Here is a 27,935-nt window from a genome sequence, read left to right as displayed (position 1 = left end):
GCTTAGTAAATCTCACCAGGTTGCATTGCCTAGGAAAGTAACAACTGGGATAAGACTGATGTCTGAATTGGCCCTCAGAAGCACAGAAAAGACATATATATGGTCTGGAGAACTCACGTTGCTGTGTGTGCTCAGCATACAGTGAAATGAAGGCAGCTTCCTGTGCAGACAAAGCAGATCTATAATAATAGATATATAAATATAACTATCATTAATGCAAGAAAGTGGTGGGAGAATATATGTGGAGAATACTTTCAGTCATTAAAGCATATAGTAATGCTGTAGTTGGCATGCTGTGAACTTTCCGTGTTTTATTTCTGAAATGATTTGAGATCACCCATCTGCTTCTGTTCTGCAAGCTGTCTGCTCCTTGTGAAATAAATTGCTTTGTATATCCCATCAGGACATAGCTTGAAATATTAGCGTGCACTATTGGCTTTCTCTCTAGCATCAGCCTTATGGGGAGACACCAAAAATGGATTCATGCATAGTCTAACAGACTGTGGCATAAGGATCTGCTCAGAGCAACCCTCCATACTGAGAATGTAAGAAAACATATTCAATAACAGAAACTGGAGGTAGTTTTTGTGTGTTGTTTTTTCTTTCTTCCTTCCTTTTTTTGATTTTTCACTTCTTGTTATAGCTGGCATTTCCAAGCTGAGGGAACAAGGGAGCAAGAAGGGAAAACAGATAGAGAAGGGTAGACAGTGTTCGGTATGCAATTTTCACTTTTGACATGTGCTTGTCTTGTTTGTGTCTCTCTTCTGTGTGTGGAGTCTGTCTAAATGTCTCTACGGTGACGTTCACTAAGGCCTTTCTCATATTTGATTCTGTTCTCTCCTGTCTACTCTTTATGTCCTGACATTTTCTGCGCCAAATGGTGTCTGCCTTAGGCTGAATTGTTAAAGCTTTCGAGGAGGATGAAAAAGGGAAGTACAACTATTATTATACATAAAGGTAAAAAACTGGCCTATGTTTTTTTTTTTTTTTTTTCTCTAGTAATTTAAAATCAAAGTTATTCTTACCAAGTAGAAGATGGTATCAAGTCCAAAATATTCAACTCATTTTACTTCTATGGGATGACTGTGCCATATCATTCCAGACCCTCTGTTTTTAGGGAGAAAGCTACTAAAACTTTGGCCAAGCTATAATGACTTCAAAAGCAATCTCTGTTTTTTTTGTTTTGTTTTGTTTTTTTGGTTTTTTTTTTTTAATAATTTTGTTAATTTGGCAACAAATCCTCATTTCACTTCATTCATTTCATCCCATTCCATTCATTTCAGTTCATTTTCATGGTGCTCAGTGCTGATCAAGTCTGCAGATATTTTGAGGGATTTCTGTCATACACTGAACCTGGAGGGTTTGGCTTTTCTGGGTGTTCAAGATGATGCCACAGGGCAGAATATATTTGTAGGGCATATCAGAGCTGTATCACATGTGAGGGCTGTGTGCATACCTAATAAATGAATGTTTCTGTAGGTTTCTTGCTCTTGGGTCAAACCAAGATGCAAATGGGAAGTCACAAATTCAAGGGCAGTTAAAAGCAGCTAAGGAATTAGCAGGCTGAAGGTGTTTGGATGGCTGTAGTATTTAATTGCTGTTTTCTCTCTCTCAACTCTTTATGGGCTTGGAAAGGCTATAAAAATGATTCATCCAAAGAAATCCAACTAGCCCATATCACGTATGCTAGCAAGCACACAGCATTAGGTAGAAATAAATACAAAAAATGTATAACCTACGTCTTGGTTTTATGTATTTGTAATTTTGCTTAAGATGAACTGCTGAATTGCCCCTCACACCCCAATGTTTAACTTGATTCAGAATTTTAAGACAAGGTTAAGAAAATCCTCTAATTACTCGCTCTGAGCTCTCTGCATTTAATTAAATATGCAGCAGGTCATTTTTTTCACTATGAGGCACAGGAGAACACACTAAAGGATTAATTTGTCATTGTGGGTGGGAGATAAATTGTGAATAAAAGATGAGCAGGGTGGGGGTGAAGAATCATGCAGTAAGAAGAGCGAGGAATTACTCCCTCAAAAGAAGCTTTCAAGTCTTAATAATCTTAGCCTTTTCCACATGTCCCCTGCTACCACAGCATCTCCTTTCCTCTGCCCTTTTCCCCTTCTCATTAACTTCCTGGACAACATCAGAAGATAAGCCAGGACTCTATAGCCCTACCTATAAACTCTGACAGTATTCAAATCATTTGCTTAACATTTCACCACAGTGGATGTTCCTGTTATAGATGAAAAGACCTGTAGCCATGATGAGGAAAAACATCGTTCTTTCAGTTTTCCCATTGTAAATTGAAAGTGAATCAAGGTCCGTCTGGTCCAAGCAGCCTCCCAGGACTAAGAGGCTGTTGGTTGAGGGTTGGTGGCTCTGAACAGGGACCTCAGGTTGTTTTTTGGGTGCAATTCGAACGTTTTTGTACTGTCAGCAGTATGTCTAATACAAGTCAAAAGCCAGGAAATGTATTAGAGACTGAAGTGGGAATGTTACTGTGGGTACATCTGTGTGTCTGCTCAGGATGTGGTAAGATTGCATGTTTGTCCATATGAAGTTTTGAGTTGATGTCAAGGGACTGGTATTTTGGATCTAAATAGTTATACTGAAGTAAGAGTTGCCACTGGACCACCCCTCCCAATCCCAAAACCAATTGGGTTTCAGGTGTTGTGTTTCTTATGGGCTACTGTAGTGCAAGTACTGAAGCAAATGTGAAAGTAAGCAAAATCAGCAAGTCAAACAAAATGTACATAATCTTAAGTCTGCATTTAAGGGTGTGGTTTTTTTTGTTGTTTTGTTTTGGTTTTTTTTTTGTTTGTTTGTTTTTTGTTTTTGGGGAGAGACCACCACCTCCAATTTTGGTCCAATTTTTCAACTTTTCATCTCTTATTTTGTCTTACAGTTCCAACATGGACTGAGTTGATGTCCTACAGATATATTCCTGTTTAAGTCCATCATTAGTCTCAGTAGAACCCAGGTTTTAGTTTGTTTCCTATAGGAGCGATAGGTTTTGCCTGATGCTTCCTTTGCTGCTGCTTCTCAACTCATCAACCTTTTTTATATTAATTAGCTTTCTAAACCAAATTCCTGTCCTCCTCTGCTAATGATATGTTCGTTAATTGTAAAGAATTTTAAAAAATAAAACACTAGAGAGTGAGAAAGATTCATGGAAAATAGTGTACCTCAATTATCTCAAACTCTGTTTCACCAGTGAATGTAATGCAGAATGCAAACACCCTTCACCTTGAATTGTGATATGTGGCTCTTGGAAGGTCCTGGTGGGAGAGGTGCTGTGCATTTAATTGTGGCCCTAAATTGGAAACACTCTCAACAAACAAGGCATAGTGAGGAGGAAAGTCTAAAGATATAAATAAAACTAGATGATACCACACAATAGGTCAGTAGCCAAGAAAGACTAAAATTAAGCTTGCTGATTACCAGACTGATATTTGGTCATCTCTTGCCCAAGCCTCACAGAAGTGGCCATTCTCATCTCTATTTGAAGAACTCATTATGGAACAAGCTGGAGTTAAATGAGTACCACAGCTTGTATCCTGTATCTCCTGCATTTTAAGAGAAAAGTATGCATATACAAGAGCACAGTTTTTACTGGTTTTTACACCTCTCTACTCTCAGCTAAAGATATTAATGTTATTCTTGCAATATTTATTTATAAAGAAAATTTATTCTGGTTGGGGGGGTGGTGACATTTATGCTGATTTTACCACAGCCTTTTCACTGCCTGTGTCTTTTATTATAGCTGTATTTCTTTCATTGCCTGCTGTTCATCCCCTCTTAGAAGTAAAATATTTTAGCAAGCTGACCATCTGATGAAACATTTTTTCTGCTAGGTACAGAATATATTTATGAAGTAGCACTGGAGGAGTGAAGGCATATAACATTTTCAGAGTGTGCCACAGTATGAGGGTGATATAGGTTTATGGGAGATATAAGAGAAAGGAGGGAATCACTTCCTTAGGGTGATAAAGCAGATTTTATTTACAACACAAAGTGGACACATGCAAATTCTGTATCCATTAAACACAGCATTGCTTTAGATTTCAGGAAGCTGGAGATGAATGCATTGGTATTAATTTTCACCTAACATAGAAATGTTAGATCAAGTTAGGGTTTAGTATATATCAAGTTGTCCTTAACAAAACAAAACAAAAAACAACCCGTAGCAAGAAAAGCAGAGAGACTGCAATTATTCTTGGAGAAACTACTGCAAGTACAATAAAATGAAAATGCAAAGTCAAATTTCTAGAAAAGTGAACCATTTAAAGGAAATAAATGCAAAGAAGAACCAGGCAATTTAAGCTCTGCCATCTGGCTTTTCTCCACATATTTTTTCGTACCATTATGGTAACTGGTGAGAACTGGAAGATGGCAGGTCTTTGCCTGCATCTTGCCTCTCCCTTCATCCTCAGGCTTGCTGCCCAGAAAAATCATTTGTGATCCCCACTGATACCAGTCTCTGCAGGGGAAGGGAAACAGCTGGGACTCACCCTCCCTGTGTAGGGATGTGCAGAGCCCAGAGACCTTTACCCAAGGCTCTGACTTGAGGTCCCAGGAGAAACAAAGAGAAGACATCTGCTGGGTCTGGTACAGACCCAGCTGCTAGAGTAAGTGGAAGAAAGGAATGAAAATGAAAGAATGAATAAAAGGCAGCCTGGACCAGACTCAGTGATGAATGAGTGAGCAGCTATTGTTGTCATTCTTTTCCATGCATAAAATAAACCTGCTTTTTGCCCACGTCAAACCTAATACAGAAAACTTCGCTTATGACTGTGTCTTAGTGTTAATTTACTCACCTGGTGGCAGAACGGGGACTAAAAAGCATCTCTTCTGGTGGATCTCAGAGCTACCCCCAGCTCATGGCTTTTCCTATGCAAAATCCCAATGTCATCAGCCCAAATCACTGCTGTCCATAAGGTACTTATCTTGGGAGTGAGGACAACAGGATCCCAACCTAATTTGCAGATGTGCAACTTAAATGCATTTGAGAGTTAGACCCATGTTTCTGAGGGGGCAAATAGATGTGCATGAACCAGGGCAACATTTATTCCTTTTACTAAGCACCACATGCTTTGCATTTATTCCCCCTCACTGTCTCCCCAGTCTTTTTTCCAGGTACAAAGTATGCTGAAGTGTAGGAGATAAAAACTTCACTGGCTTTACAGGTTTCAATTAAATATATCTATTAAAGTTACGCTCATGTGCTTATTTATAAAACAGAATTTATTCTTTTCTGCAAGTCATTCACACAGCTGCTGCTACTGCTATCAAAGTGCTTTCCTTGACTGCATATTTTAGTATCAGCATATTTCTTTAACTACTTTCCATTAGTCCCACCTTAGAAATAAAATATTTCATTGAAATGTCCATCTGATAAAATATTCCCCCTTAGACATATATATACTCAAAGTGTATTTGAAAAGTAAATTTGTATAATATTTAAGGCAGAAAGTGGTGCCAACAGCAATAAATTAGTGGCAGGGTAACCTGCAGTTTTGTAGGCATTCTCTTCCTGCAATAATATGTGGTATGTCATTGTTAGTAGCAACATACAGACTCCTAAAGATTCCAATTCCAGGAAGATTTATGCACGTGATTTGAATGGAGTTGAGTGCTCTGGTTATCCAAACTGGAATAGGCTTTAGGTACATACCTATAGAAGAAGTAGCTTTCGTTGACCTGCAGGTCTTTTTCCACGGCGCGAGGCACTCAGCTGCAAGTGCTTACATCTCAGAGACAAGTTATCCTCCTCTTTGGCTGCATTATAAGGCTGAAGCCTGGCTTGTTTCTTGCTCATTGCTCAAGCAAGAAAGAGCAAGGCACTTCCATAGCTGGCTACAAATTGGTGTAGCCACATGGCTTGATTGGTGCAAGCTCTGCTCCCTGATGTGCTAAAATGGGACCTCAGTGTGACTGAACAAATTCATGAACATTGGAATATCCTGAATGCAACGCATTATGAATTATATGGGCTAGAATAAAATGCAAGGATTTACTTCACCTTACCAGAGCCCATTTCCACAATCTCCTGCTTAATGCATTACTGTTGCTGACCAAGGAGGCCTGAAAAGACAAGGGGACTGAGAGCAGCAAAAAGCTTCCGTCACAGTGCTGCTGGCTCTCAGGGTTGCTTTTGTAGGCATTTTGGCAGCTGGGGACTGTTTGTGTATTACAGCAGACAAAGGACTCATCTGTGTCTGACCAGCGTTTGTGAAAAGCTTCATAAGAAGTGTAAGCTGTGTGCATTATTTTAGCCCCTTAGTTGGCTCGTTACAAAGTAAATAAAAGCTCTAAGAACGGAGGGAGAAAAGTACAAATGGATCCAAAGGTAAATATCTCACATCCTCTGCTCTTTGCTAAAACCCTTGTTACACTGGCAGAGCATAGAAAGCAGCTTTTCTCTTTCTACAGAAATCCATTTTCTGCTGTTTTTTTTTTTTTTTTTTTTTTTTTTTTGTGATGTGATCTGAATTGCACTATAGCTAAGAAGGAACAAAAAGATTTTGCCTCTCAAAGAAGCAAAGTGCTGTGTATTCTTCCTCCAGCTCTGTCCTTCCCAGAGGCAGCAGATACTAGTCTCTCTCTGTTTGGCAATGCTTTGTTCCATAAGTGTCCTTTGGATCTCACACCCCAGGCCTTATTTTCACATGTACTGACCAGTACAAGAGCAATATGATTTTACCCCCAGAGTGATTTGCTGGTCACCTGGAGTCAATTGCAAAGCAGAATGTAAGACTGAGGTGAAGACTTAGAGCACTACTTAGCTTGTAATCAGTGGAAATTAGGTTTTAGGGACATGGTTATTGGGCATGGTGGTGATGGGTGGTAGGACTAGTGATCTTAGAGGTATTTTCCAACCTTAATGATTCTATGATTTCTTCTCTACAAACAGGATACAGCCCATGTTATGCAAGTACCATGAACTTTATCATCTTTATTTATCCTTTTACCCCCATACCCTATCCTAGTGCCTCCATGTCTCATCCCAGTCCCCCCATATTCCATCCCATTGCCCCTCAGACTCACATATATCCCATCCATATCTTTATTGTAGGATAGGATACTAATATTGTATATTACTTTTATTATGACAACTTTTGGGTGCCAGATTCTTCTTACTGCTCCAGCTCTTCAATTTTCCATGGGCTATTTCCTTAGGGGGGCTAAATTTGAGGCCTGCATGCTGGCAAAGCTCTCCTCCCAGGGGTGTGCCACACTACCCTGTCTGCACCCTGCTCAGCGTGTAATCCTCTGGTCCTTACAAATTAATCTTCTCTATGTGCAAGCACCAACTGTGACATTACAAACAGAGGATTATGCTTGCAGGCAGGGAATAGGTAGCAGAGGAACATGCACTTTAAACATCTCTTTAATCACAGAATTATAGAATGGCTTGGAGTTGGAGAGGACCTCAAAGATCACCAAATTCCACCCTCCTTCCGTGGGCTGGTTGCCCCCCACCAGCTCAAGCTGCCCAGGGCCTCATTCCACCTGAACTTGAGTACATCTAGGGATGGAGCACCCACAACCTTTCTGGTCAGCCTATGGCACTGCCTCACTGCCTGCTCAGTAAAGAATTTCTTCCTCATATCTAACCTAAATCTCCCCTCTTTTAGCTTAAGTTCCTGTTTTTCATGTGTCTTAGAAACAAATTGTTGAAGAATGAAAAAAGAATTACTAAGATTAATGCAAGATAACATTTACCAGGTGCTGTTTAAAAACCAGTGTAAAATTTTGTTGTTGCTGTGTGAAGTCATTGAGCTAAGTGAATATTGCTTCTTTTAAAACCTAGTTTGGAATGTCTCTTTGAAACAGTTTTGAGGCTTTGAAGGAATTTTTAAACAAAAAGGACATGTTCTGAGGCTAGAATGAGACAATATATATAAAATCTGGTTTTTTGGTTGTTTTTTTTTTTTTTTTTACCCAGGCTCAACCCAACTAACCCAGGTGCTGTCACAGGGTGCCTGTCTCCAGTGAGTCCCTGTCACCGAGCTCAGGTGTCACATGACTTGGTTTTTGAATGGGGATCTGGTCAGGTTCAGAGCACTCCTCTTCCTCATATCAATACTGCTTTTCTTTGCCATCTTGCTTGTCAACGTGTATCTAGCACTGAACTCAGTTCAACCATGTGTCTCCACAGGGTTAAGGCCATGGTTTGAGACACAGCTGTGGATGAGAACTCATTTTGCTCTGTCAAAGGGAGCTGAGGGACGCTACTGGCTTCTCTCTGCTCCTTTTCTCCTGCCCAGGCTTTTCTAAGCAGAACAGGATTAGTAGGATTTGCTGCAAGGTGCCTGCTGCCCCCATTACAGTTCTTGTAATTGTACAATTCCTCATTAATTTTGTGAAAGCCGTTTTTGCCTTGCAACCCCTGCCAGTATTTCATTGAGAGTAGAAGCAGGAGTCTCCCAGAGTGAAACTGACTGTCTTAGAAACAAGTTTTATAGCACTGGAGTGTTCAAGGCACAGATATCTTTAGCTATGTCCTATATGTGCACACTCAAAATCATGGTACCAGAGTTCAGACTGTAATGTGGAGCAGCATGACGCAGACATTACTAATTTCTCATCTTTGGCCTTTTGCTTCTAGCTCTCTTTTCAGAGCCTGAGTGAATTATCCCAGAGAGAAATAATCATCAGTTTAGTATATATCGAAAGATTTATATGTGGAAAAAAGGTGATGTTACTGAGTTTTGTGGTATGACATTTATCCTATTGGTCCCCTTTCACCATGCCAATCATCATGTGTTTTTTCAGTGCAGGATGAAAGAAAGACTGAATATTGAATAGGCACACTCAGTATCTAATTGATAAATATATTTGTCTTCGGATATATAGATGTCCCTGCTCATTGCAGGGGAGTTGGACCAGATGGCTATAAGGGTCCCTTCCAACTCAAATGATGCCATGATTCTATGGCTAGGTACACTGAAGAGTCAGGTCGGGAACACTTAAACTGAGGGGAGAAGATTCCTGCTGCTGGTTCCAACTACACAAAACACCATCTAGGGTCTATAGTGATTGATTGACAAAGGCATTTCTAGTTAAACTGCACTCCAGACTATTTCTAGTTGAACTGTATTCCGGACTATTTAAAGCATCTGTTATTTCAGATGACATTTGGGAAGCCATTGGTGTATTTTTGCAAAACTTTGGAAGAATTCCTTGTACTATATTTCAAGACTCGTTTTAATTAATAACTGCTTTTGAAACGAAACTCTTTCTCTTCAAGAAGGAAAAGGGATAAAAAAGAAAAGTCATAGACCGTAAATATTTTCAAAATGCTGTGATACGTTAATATATTCAGTTTTTTTTCTTAATTGAGATTTTGATTATTAAAAATACAAATTGTCTGATTAATTATAAATTATAATTTGATTTATAAGATGGTGTTACATATTAAATAATGCCAGATGGTGCCATGAGGGCATTAGCTCCCTGTAATAGATTCTGGATGACAAGGGAATTAAAAGAGGACAGAGTCCGGGAACAAAATTAAACAAGCAGTGAAAACTCTGCCAGAATAAAAACTGTTCCCAAAGCTTTGTTTTCTCTCTTTTAAAAAGTTAAACTTTTTTAAGTCTTTTTTTTTTTTTTTTTTTTTTTTTTACATTCTTTCAGCCTTTATGATTAGAGAAGGATTCCAAAGGCAATACAACATGAATTAAATTTTCAGTAACTTCACATGCCTTATAAGCTCCCTCCAATAAGTTCACACTCATTACTATGCACAAAAATCTATTGTTATGTACCAACATTTCAAAAGCAGTTCTTTTCTTAAATGTTAGATCAGCTAGAATTGTTTCTTGTACTGCTTCTTTCTATCCCTTTCCCTACACTAACACCAATGGCTGGGGTACACCATTACCCTAGTGCACAGTTTCTCTTCCTTTTTCATGTTAGTTCAGTGTACTTAGATATTTGCCATCTCCTATGCTTTCCTTTGCCATAGTTCTTTCCATCATGTCTTTCCTCTGGAAGGGATACTCTGGAGTCTGCTAAAACACACATCATACAACTGCATGCTTTATCTTGAGGGGTATTTATTAAGAGGTTGCTTGGTTGTTCTTTGCCCAGTGATATATTCCTACTGTGTGCACACTGTGTACGAACAGAGTAATGTCTTCAAGAGCATCCTATGCATAGTTGCCCCACCAAGGATATCTTTATGCTTCTCATTCTCAAAGCTGCTAGTTTTAAGTTTGGGGTCCTTAGTTGATGTTGATTCAGTTGGCTGAATATCTGCAGATACTTTCCTTTTCCATCTTGCTAGAATTTCCATGGATTCTGGTGTATAAGGAATGCAGAGAGGAAAGTGTGAGAGACTGGCAGTTTTGTAAAATAATCCTTGTTGGGATGTGAAAAGAGAAATCTGAGGAAGTGCTCAGGCTTGACAATTTTGTCTTTCTCTTGGAGGCTGTGCTTCTTTCTAATTATTTATTTGTCTCCAAATATAGGGAAAAGTGAAATAGAGTAGCTATCTCGAAATTAGATCTGTGCATTTTATGAGGGCTGCTCTAAAAGTAATGCCTCCAATTTTGTTATGTTGGTCCACAACATCAGAGGTAGATGCTGGTGATATGGCAGTAGAGGTTGAATGTTCCCACCAACATTCTATTACATGTTGTTGTTGTGTGACAGATGGCAGCAAAGGGGCAGTCTGACAAAACAGTATCTGACCTGCAAGCACATATGAAGCAAAGGCATGTCACTGAATTCCTCCTTGTGGAAAAAATGGATATTTATTAATTCTTGTTGGAGACCAAACAGTGGATGTGAGTGCAGTGAGTGCAGTGAGGCAGTGGGCAGTGTATTTCAGCAGAGGTAATGATGGACCACCTCCGCTGGTGCAGGTTTCTGTGAGTGCTGCATGCAGGCTCTTGTTCATTGCTGGTGAAAATGCATAGACAATGGTGGTGACTATATTGAAAAATAGCTTCCTGTAACTGAGAATTTGCTCAATCAAATAGTTGTTGTTCTCTTTGCATCTGTTGTTGTTTCCATGGAAATAAATAGGAGGCTTTACTTCCAGAATGTCCTGTGTATATTGGAGTGTTTGATTCAAGAGCACCAGTTTCTGTTTTCTTTTGCTTGTGATGTTCTTGTTTTGATACATCATCTTTCTATTGAACAATGACTGATGACTTCTGGTTCTGCCTAATATGCAATGTTTATAAATGATTCAAAAAAGCAATGTTGCATATATTTGCATGAGAAGATAATGTAATGAAGTAGAACTTCATCTCTGAAATTCCCTATTTAAAGTGCACTTGTTTTCTATAGAAGATGATGTAAAATATGCTGAGCTTGGATATTTATTTAAACTTGGATTTTCTACTGTAGAGAATACCAACATTTACAAATTTCCTTTGTTACTGAGTAAAACGAAGTTATAATATCACAGAATGCATGAAGGGAATTTTTTTTTTTGTTGTTTCTTTTTTCTTTCTCTCCCTGATAAGATTAAAACTGTTGTTGTTTTACATTGTAATATAGTTTTAATGTAATAAATAGTCAATTTAAAGTTGAAATGAAGAACTTCAGTCAATAAAACATTTCAGATCAATTTATGTTGCAAAATTCCACTATTTTAGAAGTGTTATTGAGGCAAATCACTTTGTTTTCCCCATTCCTTTTAAAGTTGCAGGTTTTTAATTAGCAATTTTCATTTAGTCTGCAAATGTCATAGAGCTTGTACATGTCTGCCTGGTCTGCCTGTACCAAACAGTTTTAGCAATATTTATTTATTTATTATATTTTTACAAATGACTTATCTGTTAATCTTCAAGTAAAGACAACTAATTTAGTCTTTGCCACACTTGGCGTTTTCCAAAAGCATTCAAACTCAAGTTATGATCTTGTCATGTCTCAAGAGAATCTCACAAGATATTACTTGATTTAGTCTGGAGATACAGCTTGCTCTACAGAGTCCTCTGCAGCGTGTGTGTACATACTTGTATGTATGTTCTCATAGATACAAATTAAGATATATCACCCTGTATTTCAACAGCAAAGAATGGTGATAAATGTCTGTCATGCAACAAGACATTTAACCTAGAGATTCCTTCTGTCTCGGAGTTCTCTGATTTCTCCATGCGCTGCTCTGTTTCTTCCTGAGAAGAAACTTCATGAGGTAGGGGGTATCTGAGAGCTATTTTCAAATACCTGAATATTCAAGAGAGTCTGAGTCAGCCAAGAAAAGGAATATAAGTTGGCACACACAGCACTGTTGTGATGCATCATATGACACTTTGATCCTGGCCTGAATTTACCAAAGAAATGCTCTTACACTAGTGAAGGTGAACTGCATGAGACAGCTGTAGTGCAATTTAAGGGAACTGGAGTCTTTGATTTACTTCCTCCTGTGCATGTGGTCCATCTCTGGAGAAGAGGCATCCCATGTACTAGAGGTTACCAGAGATCAACAAGACAAAATGAGCTGGAAATGACCTCTGTCTGGTATTTTGCCTGAGCACTTCCAGTTGCTCTTCTAAGGCTTCTGTAGTGGTAGGGGGTGAGAATGAGGAAATAAAAAGGATAGGAAGCATGGGAAGGATTCAGTATAAAAGGAGACTGAAAGCATTGGATAAGTTGAAAGGAAAAGTTGAGGGAGGCTGACAGATATCTGAAGAAAGGTTGCCCAGTTACTTGTGTTTCCATTTTCTTTTATTACATAATCAAGCTATAATTAAGCTCTCCAGAAGCATATTAAAAATGATTAAAGGAAATGTGTTTCTTCTTTTTTGTTTTATTAAATTAAGCATTGACTAATGAACTTACAGAACGTCATCCTGAAGAGAGGTAGGCAGGAAGGGAGGCTTTAATCTGAATCATGCAAACCTGTTTCACTGTAGACACATCTCGGTTAAATGGTCACATCCTTAGTTTTCAGGACTAATATTTCAGCTCAATTTAAGAAGAATATTTTGTTTCTACCATAGAGGTAGCTTTTACAGAAATATCTTTGATTTGCTCAAGTTAAGTTGAGATAAAAAATACTACTGATTCCATTTGCAGCTGATTGTCTTGCGTCACAAGTCCACAAGGATTTCTCCCTCTCCTTCATAATTAGTTTCAAGACCTCTTCTTGAAAATGTTCTCCAGGAAAGGAAAATAGTAACTAACTTCTTCTATTAAAAAAAGAGAGGGGGCAAAGTTTCTAAAATTTTATTTTCTTTTTAAACTTAAAATCTCATATTTAGAATAACTTAATTGTGGGTTAAAATAGAAAAAAAAATATTCTTACTCTGGTCTTCTTTGCTCAGAAATATTTTTGATACTATTAATCTTCACATGTATAAAATCATTCAAAAATTTCAAATTGCCAGCTCTTTAAACACATGAGCTGCAAGCTAATAAGAAGCTGGAGAAGATAGAGAAATTACTCCCATGTTTAATTTTCTGTTTTTTACCTGCATGTGTATCTCTGTAGAGGTGAAACAACTCTGAATAGTTTTGCTCAGGTGTGTAACTCTATTAAGAGAATTGTGCTTACACAAAGATTGATCTAGATTTGGACTCTAAAAACAGAAATCTGACAAAACATGAAAGATTGTTGAACTAAATGTGCAATTAATTTAGCTTGTATTTCTAACTCACACAATACCAGCCATAATTTTTTAACCTCCCCTGCTTTCCCTCTCTATTCATTGCACATTTAAATTCATTATGGAAAAAATTAGGAAAAAAAATCCCTGATAGTTATTTTTATGATCAAACACCTTTTCCAATTAGTCTTGGCACCTCACTATAATCACGATGAATGTTATTAATTCAGCAGTCTACATCCTATTAAGAATTTCATCACAGTGGTGTGTTCAGGAACTTAATGGCTTTTGCATATTAATACTGCAGCCTGTGGTCTTGAGTTCATTAATGTCGTGTGATAGCACAGGGTTTGCACTCGTACATGTATGTATAAACATGTAAACAGATGATCACATACAAATCCTGATCCAATGAATTCAAAGCTTTGATAGAGTATTTTGAATTTAAGTAATTATTTTAAGTAAGATCAACATACACTGAAAGTGTTCGCCTTATAACAAAAAACAGTACCATTAGAAATGAGTAGGATATCAGGACAATGCAGTAGAAGAAAACATGAGTGGTATTTGCTAGGCATGGTGCTCAGGCATTAAGGATCTTTGAGCTCATGGTAAATGCACCTTAGATATATAACACTTAGGATATGATTAAAAACAGGGACATGATGCTTTCTGAGAAATCTTCAAGGTTAGCAGTGATTTGTGGGGCAAAATTTTGGCAAACCACTACGCTATAGTAACCAGTGTGACAGTCAACCTTGCTTTCTGATGACAACAAAATAATAAAAGGTTTGAGCTACCCAGCTTTTGGAGGAGTTCAAATTTTGGCATAAGCTGCATTTTTCTCCCTTAGTAGAAGAGACAGTCTGTGATTAGTTTTTGTGACTTGAATTTCTAAGGGTGCAAGGGTAAGGAAGGACATTTTATTATCATTTTTTTCTCACCTCTACCTGTGTGTATTACAGACTACAGTCCTTACTTATCTTTAGTCTGGTAACCCTATAGTTTGTCCTTGATTTTCTTGGAAGACAATCTGTAAATATTTTTGAAAATTTAAATGGTGGCTAATCAGTCAATCAATGATTTAAACTGTCCAACTAAGAAACTCCAATATTTAAATATCTTTATCTTAATATAATTTATTTCTATTTCTTCTTCCACTGTATGTTAAATTTTTTAAACAGCCAACTTTCTTCTCTCTTTGGTTTTTAAATATCAGGAACATCTTTTGCATCTAGATTCCACAAAAGCTCTTGAATGCTCCTGACAGTTTGGTGCTCCTCAAGATGCTCCTTTGTACATCTTTCTAAGGTTCCAGCAATACACAGCAAAACACTGAACTGGGCTTGAGCTGAACTTCCCTTTTCTTCTAATTTGTTCAGTGTCTAGCTCATGTGACCCTGAATATTCCCAGAGGCAGATCCAACCCCTCCTGCTGTTTTATAAAAAAAAAATCTAAAACTAATATATCCCGATAATGTTACTGCTGAAATTGAGAGGTCTATGACTTGGGAGGAATGCTGCTCTAGCTTCACACCGCAGCTTTCTCCCTGTCTTCCAAAAGGAGCATTCTGCAAGATCTATTTAGATATTATGCTCTCATCAGAAAGCACATTTAGAGCTTAGCAATGAAATAGTCCTTGTATCACTAATTAAAATTCAGTAGTGAGGTTGTTTAATTACTCCCTCCACTGAAAATTCTTACTTTACTTTTCACATTTATTCTGGTAATATTGTGTTGAAGAGCTCATCATATTTTGAAGGAAGGCAACATTTTTTCTCATGTAGATAATCATTAAACTGACAAATAGTCATGGCACTATGCAGTTATCAATATTAGCACCGCAGACCCATCACTATTAAAGCTCTTCACCGCAGGGGATTAAAGTACATAATGGGGACAAAATGGTGGGAAACAGCTAAGTTTGAGATCCTTTCCTCTTAGCAGCCACCTCAAATCAATTCATACTAAACACTCCTCCTTCCTGTACAAAAGCAAGATAAATGAGTGCATTTGATGCTGTAAAATTTAATGGCCTTGTTTGCTTTTTCATCGCGGTTTACGCTAAAGTGATTTCCTTTCTTTTTCTTTCATTTTTCTCATTCATGATCTTAAGATTTCAGAACTGATACATGACTGTAACTGTCTGCTTCAGATGGTTTTGAAATTGAGCTTTCAACTTTCACACACAGTGATATAAGTGTAGTGGAGGGAAGAATTCCCAAATCATCTTGTTGAATCCTGACTTGAGTGAAATAACTGCTTCGCAGCTGCTCAGGCATCTTCTCTGACCTCAGAAAATCAGTGCAGGGAGAGACCACCCAATTTCACAAAAATAGGTTTGCCATCCATAGGCTGCCTCTGTGATCTGTATAAATAAGCCCTTATAATCAGGTGAAGTTCACATGAGTGGTTAGCTTTGCTGTACTAGGGAGAAGCAGAACTGCAGCAAATGGAAATAAAAAAAATAGCTCCTGCTGTGTGTTGATCATTGCAGTGAGGGTTATAGGGCTCTAAGTGTGGCTCTAAAATGAAGGGGAAGTTCAAGAGTGCTCAGGGAGGGTGAGATGGTACTAAGAGTGGGATCTTTGATGCCCCGTGGATGCAATATCTCATGCCAGGTTTAGGGAGAAGGGGTAGGATAACGTGCATTTGGAAAACCCAGTTTTGTAGTTTTGAAGCAAATGGGAGAAAGTCAACAATAAGGTAAGTATTGCATTTTGGAGCAAGGCAATAATAGGAACAAAAGTGGGAAAAATGCTATTTCTCCACTAATTGCGTTAGGGATCTGGAAGGGTTTCTGAGCTGCCATTACAAAAAATACTGTATTTTGGAGCTGAAGGTCAATTATTGTGATTACTGTTGAAGAAAATCCAGATTCAGTTTGTCAGTTTGATCATTGCATATTAGCTCAAGCTCATTTGCTTTCTGAAAAACCCTGAACTAACTGAGGAAATGTGTTTTTTTTTGTTTGGTTTTTTTTTTTTTTTTTTTTTTTTTTTTTTTTTTTTTTTGTGTTCACAATACTATGCCCTTGGATTTGCTTCCTCTAAAGGCAAAGTTTTAGCTTTGCCTTTGTAAGGCCAGAGTAGCAACAGCACTGAACACAACTGCATTTCAGAGAAAGCCTTTCTCCCATTACTAACCAGAGAGCGTCACTGTATTCCAAACTGTGACCTCAAAATGAGAGAGGAAAGTCCTCAGCATACAATCAGTAAGGTTGGAAAATACCTCTAAGATCATCCAGTCCAGCCATCAACTTGTCCCTAAGTGCCATATCTCTATGTTTCTTGAACACTTCCAAGTGACTCCACCATCTCCCTGGGCTGCCTGTTCCACTGGCTGACCACTCTTTCAGAGAAGAATTTTTTCCTAACATCCAACCTGATGTGTTCTGTGTGGGATTGAAGGGATATGTGGGGTGATTACTGCATCCTGCTCTACTGGATGGCTCCTAGTGCAGTGCTCAGGAGCCTCAGATCTGTGCTCAAGGTGCTGTAGGCATCACTGCTAAGCTGAGTGATGTACTAAACACTAAAAATCACTTTGAATAAAGAAGGAAATTATGGCAAATTTAGCTGCTCAAGAAAATAGCAGCACGATAAATAATGTATGGAAATTGGATGTTTCTTTAAGAGATGAAGGAAGGGATGCTGAAGCTTTTGTCAAGCAGTTAATGCTCTTTTTACTTATTATCTTTGGAATTTTTAAACATTTTGGCAGTTAGACAAGTTCAAATAGAAGAATTTCTTCTCTGCTACCCTGGAAGAGAGGAACCAGAGACTTAATTTGACCTGAAGTTCCAGGATGTTAGTTTTATTTTGAATTTTTCCTGCAAAATTTGATGCTTTCTGTTGCTTTGTTTTCTTGATTTTTTTTTTATTACAGCCCTAACAGACATGAACCTGGAGCATGGTACATGAATTCCATAGGTATTTTTACCTTGGAAACGCTTGTGTTTCTTTCGGTATAAAAATTTCCCCTATTCTTAATTTGCTGGTGATAGGGCAGGGAAAGCTAAATTCATAGCTTCTAGCAGGAATATCCAGAGCTTATACTTTGAATTTGAGATGTCTTTGTGTAGCAGAAGTGGTGAGTCATGGCCTGAAGCATGATTGAGCACCTGGTGGGAAGGCAGGCCCAACCCAGGAGAGCACAGGTGCAAACAATGTCCCTGAGTGACTGGAAGGGGAGAAGCCAGGTGCCATCCCTTCCAGACCTCATTTAAGGGTTGGTGGTGGAGGTGAGGTTGTTTTGCTGGAGATCCCTGTGTACCTGAGGCCTTCTGAAGGTAAACTTCTTTCCTTTGTTTCTGTGCCCATGGCTGTTGTATTGGAGCAAACCCTCACTTGCTACAGCCTAGGATCTTGCTGCTCTGCTGTCACTGTAGTGCTTTCTATCGTGTTACCCATTGTTTGCCATGATGATTTTGGGCTGATATTTACCCAACCTTATTTTTCAGTCTTTTAAGGTATATAGATGAATGATGATGAGGTAGTAAGCCCAACAGGCTTATGTATTATTGGTGATGTTGCCAAATCTTGAAGCAGCCTTAGAGATGAATGTATAACTTGTGTCCAGAGTCTGTTCTCTGTTTAAATTTGCCTATTGTACTTACTATACAGCCTGGGGGCGAATGGTTCAAAGGACTGTATTAAACACGTTTATTTGGAGCCGACTACTGAGAAACTTAAAGAAAATTTACTTTGTTTGTGAGCATATTTTGTATGCCTAACTAGAAAAATCGCATTTAATGGATTCAATTGGAGGAATAGATTTCAGGTAATGGAAGATATGTTTTGTTTTTGTATCCCTGGTTACTGTACATTACTTCAAAGCTTGTCAGATTTGCTACTGGAAGGACTTTCTGAGAGGGTGTGGTGGTAGCCTCAGCATCTTGAATGAAGTGCTATATTGCAAATGTAGAAGACCAGAATGAACTGTTCATCTTCTTTTCCTCTTTCACTCTGAGTTACAAAGTTAACATTGAAATAGAACTGAGGGAAGTGGAGTACTGGAAGGCAGGATTTTGAGTGACTGCTGAAATCACCTGTGTCCAGCAGAATACACAACTCCAATTTGTTTTCATCTTTGGAGCTGATTTATCCTAAAATCAATATTGTGCTGAATATATCATGTAGCAATTACATTACTTATACCTTGAAATCAAGGGATGACTGTTATTCCTAATTCCTATTCCTTTATGATATCTTCTTGAGGTGTAAATTAAGTGAAGGCTGTTTTCTCCAGGTTGTATGCTGGTACATCAAGCTACCCTAGCGTAAGAGTCATTCAGTGAATATTGTAGTCTAATTGGCAAGGTCTGAAATGCTTCTGTTCAGAAATTACATAGCAGCTTCCCTCCCCAAATCTGACTGAGGTTAAGGAGCTTACAAAAGTTCCGGACTCTAATTTGTTTTGTCAGGTAACCAAGGATCTCAAGCACAATTATACTGTATGAGTTTTTCTATGGTATAATCTTCTTGCTAAGAGATGTTTTCTCTCTTTATATCTCTCATTAAGTATTACTTAGAATGCAGTAAGATTTTGCATTTTGTCTATTTCTTAAAAAAAAAAAAACAAACACACACAACAAGAAATCTACAGAAAAAAATCAAAATAACCTTCTGCTGAGAGCTAGTCTATTTATACTGACCAAGTACAGCTGATTTATGAAGTGATTAGTTTTCACATTTTTCCACTTGCAGGTGTCAATGATTTCATGCAAAGCTTTCCACATGAAAACCATATTGAGATATTTAATTTGGAAGTAAGGTGCTGTAATCAGTGACCTCTCAAAATGGAATAAATAGGAGTGACATCTTCCTTGCACTCTGATATGCCTAGCAAAAAAAACCCTGATATTTTTCCAGAATCACCTCATTTGTAAAAGCCTCATCTGAGAAATGAAAGGATGCTGAAAATTCAAGGTGTAACAAGATGAGATAATGATAGTTCATACATGAAAAATAATGTGGCTTATTGTTTATTTCTGTTTTGCATTTTTTAACAGTGGAATATTATTACCTTTTCTGTGTTATTTTTAGCCCAAGAAATTTGTCACTACAAATAGCTGTTGACTTAGCACTGAAAAAAGCCCTGTGATTGAAGGGTAGGGAGGAGTTATCAGCTCAGCTGCTGAAATTAAGTGTCCTAGTCAGCACTCCTTGCAACTACAGATGTGATATGTCTTACCCCATGTCAACTGTTTTTTTTCTTTCAGTACTGAACGTATCATTTACACATTTTCTCAGTGGATCATAGCTTGAATCATGAACCTAAGAGTGAAGTATGCAGTGTAGAGAAGCCCATGTGCCAATTAGGAAAATATTCTGCTTGATCAGGAAGGGGTACTGAAAAATTCATGTCTACAGAAGATCCAAGGGCTTCAGTGTAATAAACAGCCATAGCAGAAGTATGTAAGGATGTCAAATGTCTACTAAGTTAGTTAAATAGTAAGCCTTGTGCTCTGGCAAGCAAAATCTGCATGATCCAAACTATATTCTTGTCCACAACTTAGAATAGAGTTGAAATATTTTTAAAAAACAGCTCAGATTTTTCTCTTCTTGAGAACATGTGAGACGAAATGCTGTGTATCTATTTTTAATGGGAAATAATGAGCTTTTCAGCTGATGAGACTTGATTACTGATTTTTGTCCTACTCCAGCAAACCTGATAACCACAAACAAGCCTTATCTGAACTAGATCTCATCCCCAAACTGTCAAGTCTGCTAAACAAAGGTCAATCCTGATGAAGGCAGGTTTCCATGGGTTTGGTTATGGTGTCTGGCTTCTCCATTCCTTACTAAATCTTGAGCCTCGATTAAATACTTTCCAGCACATGGGCTATTTCCCTTTCCCTCTCTCCTTTAGATTTTGGCCATTTAATACCATCTGAACTCATATTTCAGTTTTCTGTTCTTTTTTTTCTCCTTGTGAGATAATTATTTTTCCTACAGATGGGTGCTATTTATTTTCATGTGGAAACTTAATATCTTTCAGCCTAATCTCCTGATATCAAATCTGGCTGATACTTGCTAAAGAGCTAAAAATAGTTAGGGAGGTATGGTTGCGTGTACAGATGTTATTGGTAGCATCTCCTGAAGAAACATGAATGAGAACTGATTATTCAGTCCTGTTTTCCTTGACCACCAGGTGCCTTGGGCTAATTTAGGTGTTAGAATAGCATACCAGACCAGAGACTGGGAGATAGGGTTGGGGTCAAATCACTGCTCTGTGAATTTTCTCCTCATATTTCCTTAGAAAGAAAGTAGTAGGGTCCAGGTGGGGATCAAAAACTATTCATAATAATAGTTTTGGAGTTTCTAATAAGGACAACATAATTGAGTACTTGTATCTTTTTCCTAGTTTTTCCATACCAGATTCCTTGTTTTTTTTTTTCCCCCAACCCTCCCACCCAAAGTCTGTATCTGTTTCCGGAGTTCTCCAGGAAAATAAAATCCCTACCCCATTTCCTATTTTGTGCCTTTTCTAAGTTTTTTTTTCTTTTGAATGTGATTTCCTGAACTATTAAACTCTTTTGTGTGTGTTTTTTAACTTGCCTTCTCTTGTGCTTATGGTTTATTGACTTAAAGTTTGTGCAGAATCCCAGGCAGCAAATATTTTATTGGGTTGACCAACTGGGTCTGTAGTCTTATAAGCCATTGTGTTCTCAGTGGATATAATGCTATCAGGTGGAAGGTTGTAAGGATGAGATAGAGAAGAATAGAAGAATTAAAAAATGGAGAAGGCACAGAAGAGTGGTTTATGGCTGAGTGAAAAGACTGGCCTTTGTGGAGGGTGTGCGTGGTGCCCTGCAGGTTAAGTTCTCCCTGCATCTCCACAAGGTACCAGTGTATGGCTATGGGTTCAGCTGTATGGCACTGCTAATGAAATCTTTTTCTTTTTTTTTTGCCAGAAATAGAGTTGGTATTTCTTTTATCACCCTCCTGTAGTACTGAAAAAACTTTATTGCAGTTCCTTCCTTCTGTCTTTAGTTATCTGGTAGATAACTTCCTCTGCTTATTATCATGCTGTGACATTACTACTTGAGCAAAATCTTTGTATTTTCTTTTGTTCTTCTTCACAATCATTTCAGCATCCTTTGTTACTTTTGTCTTGTTGTTTACAGCTTCTTCTAAATTTAAATCATCCTTGAACTAAAATAACATGAATTTATTTCTTAATCTGGAATATCAATTACTAAATTAAACAATCCATGTAGACCCTTTCCGTTGAAGTGTTTCCACGATGCATTCAGATGTTCCCTCTGTGACATCAAAGCATGCTTTTCTTGAATTATCTGTGAAGAAGGAAATGTTTGGTAATAACCTGTAATCTGTTCATATAATTCCCTTGTGGTCTCTTATTCTCCTGCACAGGTTGTGCTGGGTAGCAAATAGTCTTTGTTACTCTGGCAAGGAGATCTGAAAATGACTGGATTCATTTGAAGAGTATTTTTTTTTGTGGCTTATGCAAATATATTCTCTTAAAAAATCATTTTTTTAAAAAAAGTGCTGGGTGAATTCTGATAATTACTGTTAAAAATGATGCAGTTTATGAAGCTTTTTTTTCTAGTTATGTGTTATGAGACAAAATAGATTGTGAAAACGACTGAAGCACCTTAGTGTCTCTTTCCAGAAGAAATGTGGATGCTGTTGATTTGATTCAAAATCCATCAAGATCTTGTCAAATTTCTCTTTAAAAAAATCAGTGAGAGATAGCAAATGACATTACTGCTCATAGTGATTGACACTGAAATGACTTAGTTTTCAGGGTTCAAAAGTTCCAGGCACATCCTGTCCCTGTTTTGTAACTTAGTGATTTCTCTGCTGGCTACAACTGAGTGCCAGGTGATAGCACTCTGAGACTGTCATGTCAATAAGCAGCTGAACACTTATGGACATGCTCTGGAAATGTTTTCCCCTAGGTGCCAATTTTACTTTCACTTTTTTCATTCTACAACTAGCTGAGGTCATTTTGATCATTCAAAGCTGAGTCTGTTCATTGGCAAAAGATGTCCAAATAGACTACTTTACTTGAAATCAGAATGATTGTTAAGTCTGTGCTCTCTGTGGGGGCCCAGAGTCCCCAGGCACACTCAAGCATTTCCCCTTAACATACCTTTCTATTTTTCTTTTTTTTTTTGTTTGCTTAATTGCTTCCTGTGTGTTTCTCCTCTGTGGGAGAGTCAGAAAGTGATTCTGAAACAGGAGGATGTGATATTTATTCTGTAGGCATTAGGAGTTCTAATTACTCCCTGACGGTTCTCATTGACAAAGCATTTTTATTTATGATGCTTTTTCTTAAATGATTAAACATTTATTGGTTAAATGTTTGCTAAGTGTAAGGGCATCACATCCTTGATGTTGAATCCCAGTAGAAAAATAAGAAAATGGTAGCTAGCTGTTACAGGAAAGTCTTTCCCAATAGATGGTAGCTATTTATCAGAAAGATAAGATACTGGCTGCCTTATTTAAAAAAAAAAAATAATAATAATTAAACCACATTTTTTAATGTGTTTCCATCTAAGTAGCTTTAGACTTGCTGTTGTTTATCTTTGTTCCTGTTTCACAGTTGTTCTGTCTGCTCTTCGTCATGTAAATAAAACCTTTTGAGGTTTGACTGTGTAAAAAAAAAAAAAAATCTCAGGTAGCTTGTTAGTCACTGTTTTGTTTCCAAATTGGTAACAGCATCTTTTTTCAAGTTCTCACCTTTGGGTTGCTGGAGTTCAGGTGAAATGCATACAAAGAAAACAACTGAAGGACATAGTGGAAGTTAATTATGGAAAAGCCCTCAATGGCTGTCCTAGAGATGTAGGTCTCATGAATGTTACGTTCACATTTTCAGTTTGTTTTGGAATATTTCCTTGTCTGCTGCTTTTTCTCTTTTCTTCTCTCATCTCATTTTACTCCTGGAATTCCCTTCTTCTAATTTGTTCTTCTCTTAATTGAGACAGAGGCAACAAAGTAAATCACTACTAGTTGTGCACATGCCACCTTACGTAAAATAACTACAATTGTAATGTCTACTTTATTGCTGCAATGGAACATGTCAAAACAGGAGGGAGAAAACACTTAAGACATATCTCTATAATGAGGATGCAGTGAAACCATGTGTGGAAATCAGACTTCAGGTCATGCAGGTTCTGTGTGGAGGCCAAGCAAAAGTTATCTCAGAAGTATTATTCTTCTTGGTTTAGTATAGGTAGGAATTCAGAATAGCTCCAGTGGTAGTAATGTATGTCAGTGAAGGAATAAAATAAACTACTATGGACAGGTAGTACAGACTTCTTCACCATGGCATTGAAGGCTAAACAGATAACTACTGGTTTGTTATTACTCCTTGCAGCAAGAACGGCATGAGCCATGTAATTCTAGGGTGTAAGGTCTCACTCCTTCATTCATTAATTTGTTGACCAGCTCTTGAGAGCTGAACATCACCCAGAAATGCAGTTTTATCTGCTGAGTGTATTACTGGGAGTGTAACTTTCTTATTTGAGAAGAACAGGAATAGGGGACTGCAGGTATGAAGAGATGATGGAACTGTTTTTGTTGGGTTTTTTTTTTTAGAGCATTTCTATTTCCTGGACTTACTTTGACACATAGCATGTGAATCCAGAGTAGTTCCATCAAATCCAGAGGAGATGAGTGGCATTTACTCTACTGCAGGCAAGATCAGAGTGAGGCTGGGAGATGTATGAATTTTAGTGCCTGTAACATTATGCACACAACCCGACAATTCCTGAGCTCAGTTCCTGCTGTTAAGTATCTTCCTCACAACCTTCAAAGGCAGATTCTTTAATTAACCTTTAAATGATAATTATTTCACTGGCAGTGCACCAAGCTAGAATCAAAGTAACTTAGTTCATGCTGTATTACACTTGTCTCTTGAAGATATGTCAGATTACCTGCAATATCTCAGTGAAGCTGAAGGCTGTTTCTCCAACTTACATGCACATAGCATAAGGTTGGGGGGGATTTATGGGGCAAGGCAGACTATTTGCTTTCCTGTGAAACACAGTCAGTGGAAAAGACTGATAATGGGGAATGACACTGGGGAAGCAACACTAAAATGTACCAAGAAGGGAAAGTGTGAAGGAAAACTGGCCAGTTGTGACTTAAGAAATTACCTAAACTGACTGTACTGTGGTAATCAACGTGTCCCATGAAGTGGGATGTCTTCGCAACCTTTTTGATTCTCTCAGTGGTATGTCTCAGTATGCTTCCCCCTTTGCTAGAGCCATGCTGTGGTTTTACACGCAATTCAGTGGTTTCCATTTATTCCCATGCGTTCATCAGAAAGTCTTTCATCTGAATGACTGGAATATATTGCTGTCTCCAGGCTAGTAAAGTAAGAATAAATGGATGTGACTGTGTTCCTTATCTCCACGTTGCAGAAACTTTTGTCAATCCCTGAGATAGACTGGGCAGAAGCTGAATGCATAACAAGATCATTTGGGGTCATGGTACAATGATTAGATTCCTACAGCCTGTGTTACTGTAGATTAGTACTCTGGCTCCCTGGAGGAAAAACAAATTTGAAATTCAACGCTACAGCCAGATGCCAGACAGGCCATCATAAACAGCCTGTGAACCTGCGAAAAACACACATCCTTCCAAGGTACTGAGATCTTTCTCAACAAACCCTGATCTCAGTCCTAAGATCGAAAGGCTCTGTTGTAAATGGGACATCTCTGGCCACTTGCAGGGATCACAGCAGCAGTTTCATGAACTTTCAGTGCTTTTTCTTGAAAGAGAGAGAGGCCAAAAATGTACTGCAGCTCTAATTCAGTTACAGAGATTTCAAAAACTGTGGTAACATGCATTGCAGCGGATAATTTTGCCAGCGAGGGTTGACAAGGGACTGCCTTTTGTGCTCTGCAATCACTTATTTTATCCCCCTAGATATGTGAGGGACCACACTAAACTGCCTACAAACAAATGGGTGCAGGGCATGAAATTGTCCAGGGACATTATCCTACATTGGAAGGAAAGTTTTCTAATCTTTTTGATATCTGGTACTGGCTTTGTAGCTTTCTGATTGCACACCAAAATGCTTTCTGCAGGTCAAAGCTGATGCTCTTTTCTAATCTGTATATTTACTTCTGTGATAGGGATTTATTGATATCCTTCCACCAGATAGCTTTTGCCAGCGCAGTAGTTGTTTTGGATATAGTCTGGCTTACTGGGGAAAAAACAGGCTTATGCCTGATTATCATTAATGCAAGTAGTATGGCCCAAAGTCCTGGCATCATGTCATAAGAGAAGTTCAGGTCTCTCTGGACACACTGAATACCTTCCATGCAGAAATACAGTTGTTGAAAGCTGAATTTCTGATACAAGTATCAAGCAGGGAAGCATAATTAAGCCTCATATCAGAAGAACAACAAAATCATTCCCCTAACAGGGCACAAACCCAAACAACTCCCTGTTCCTTTCTTTTTATATGGCAAATGAAAGAGAAACATTTCATCCTGCCAAAAAAACAAAAACAGCAACAAAAAAGGTGTTAGCAAACGTGGTCTTATTCTAGCAGTGCCCAACCTAAGAGAACAATTTGTGCTTCTGCCAGTAGATACTGCAATTGGATCCTATTTCGTAGCAGCAGAATTGTTGTAACTGCTGTTGAGGCACAGCGTGCTGCTAAAAACCTGGCAACTTTTATGAAAGCCGTTTATATTACTGTAGGCTTTCTATAAACAGTGGCAATAAAAAGCTAAACTGTTTTAGGAATAAGATGCAGATATTAGAGATGAGTTTTTCTGCAACGGTAATGCCTTTTGGCAAGTGTTAGCATTTAAAAAATAAAAAAATAAAAATAGAAGAAGTAGAGGCATCTTTTAGTGAGAGACTATCTCACTGCAACCTCAACAGTAAGTAGACAGGGGGCAGAGCCTTCTTCCCCAGTACAGTTCGCTGCCTGCAGAGCTTGGTACTGGATTTGAGTGTATTAATCATGTTTGATATCAGGGGAGAGCACTCCTCCCAGGCACCAAAGACATCTCTTCTGGATGAATATTTAGAAGGGAAGGATTGAGCTTCCAGCTGCCCTCTGAGATCTTGCATTTCTTCACTAGCACACAGTGGGTATAAAGGGTTTCTGCAATGCTGTCCCAGTCATCCAACAAATCATAGAATTGTTTGAGTTGGTAGGGATTCTTACATATCACCTGGTTCAATTCTCTGCAGTGAGCACGGACTCCTACAGCTTGATCAGGTGCTCGGAGCCCCTCCAGTCTGAGCTTGAATTTCTCGAGGGATGGGGCACCCATTTCTTCTCTTGTTAACCCGTTCTGTCCTCACCACCCTTTTGTTTAAAAAAAAAAAAAAAATTATATCTAGTCCAAGTCTTCCCCTTCTAGTTTGAAATGATTTCCTTTTGTTGCATCTAACAGGCCATGCTAAAGCATCTGTTCCTTTATTTCTTATAGCCTCTCTTTAGATACTGAAAATAACAGGGCCAGCAACAAAGCAACGCTGTGCAGGCAACTAAGGCTAAAACTGCCTTTTTTCTTGAATCTTCTTGTGTACTTCATAGCACTTAGAGCCCAGCTTTCCAGATATTTCCAACTGCATGTGAGCTCCCCTTTTAGGAGTTTAAGGCTGGTCTGTATGTTTTTCCAGAGCAGCTGCCTACTAGAGCTCTTTAGATTCTACTGGACATACCAGTGGAAACACTGGAAATCAGGCCACCTATGTATGGGTCTAGCTGCAACAGCCACATCTGTTCTTACGGATATATATTTTTATATATACGGTAATCGGATTGCTCAACCGCTGATCTGGTGGTTAGCAACCCTGCCCTCAGCAGGCAGGTTGGAGCTCAGTGATTTTAATGGCTTGGGTTGGAAGGGACCTTATATGGTTCTCTTATTAATTGCAGGGAAATTGGACAAAGTAATCTTCCATGGTTCCTCCAACTCAAAATGATTCTATGATTTTATATATGAAAGCTTTGAGCTACATTCATTTTGTTAATTTTCACACTAGGTATAATATCTACTAATTTCAAGGTTTAGAGAGATTTTCTTTTCTGAGCCTGGTTTGAAACACTTTTCAGAAAATCCCTGAGCTGAAAATGTCTGGAGGGAGAAATATGCTTGCTCCAGCTGCATATTCTTCACTAGTCATCTCCTTTTGGGTACCACTGGAGGCGGATTACTAGGATTTGGTTTGACCTATTGAAGCTGTTCCCTAGTGTACTGGTGATACTTTTCAGCCAAACAGCTGTTGGGTAAAATGTGTGGATGCATATTGGCAACTATTCTGTTAGTTTTAGGTTCCAACAAGAACAATTTTTATGCTTTGTACAAGAGCAGATGTACACTGAAAAATCAGTCATGGCAAGAATATTCTCTC

At 38.3% G+C, this 27,935-nt stretch overlaps 1 long non-coding RNA gene across 3 annotated transcripts in view; it reads left to right on the top strand.

Annotated features, from left to right (window-relative positions):
- LOC116227351 (uncharacterized) overlaps window positions 1–27,935 on the top strand; it is a 235,323-nt gene that overhangs the window by 146,510 nt on the left and 60,878 nt on the right. For 2 of the 3 annotated variants that reach the window (XR_016468182.1, XR_016468181.1), the window contains exon 1: window positions 17,805–17,866. The exons of the other annotated variant lie outside the window; for it this stretch is intronic. This is a non-coding gene — a long non-coding RNA (uncharacterized LOC116227351). Of the gene's footprint in view, window positions 1–17,804; window positions 17,867–27,935 lie in introns of those variants that run through there. 3 annotated transcript variants of the gene reach the window in all.

This window comes from Phasianus colchicus, chromosome 7 (genome assembly GCF_987193195.1).
Source record: "Phasianus colchicus chromosome 7, bPhaCol1.hap1.1, whole genome shotgun sequence".
Lineage (NCBI taxonomy): Eukaryota > Metazoa > Chordata > Aves > Galliformes > Phasianidae > Phasianus > Phasianus colchicus.
Note: the sequence above shows the minus strand (reverse complement) of the source record. Positions and strands in the feature narration are given on the sequence as shown.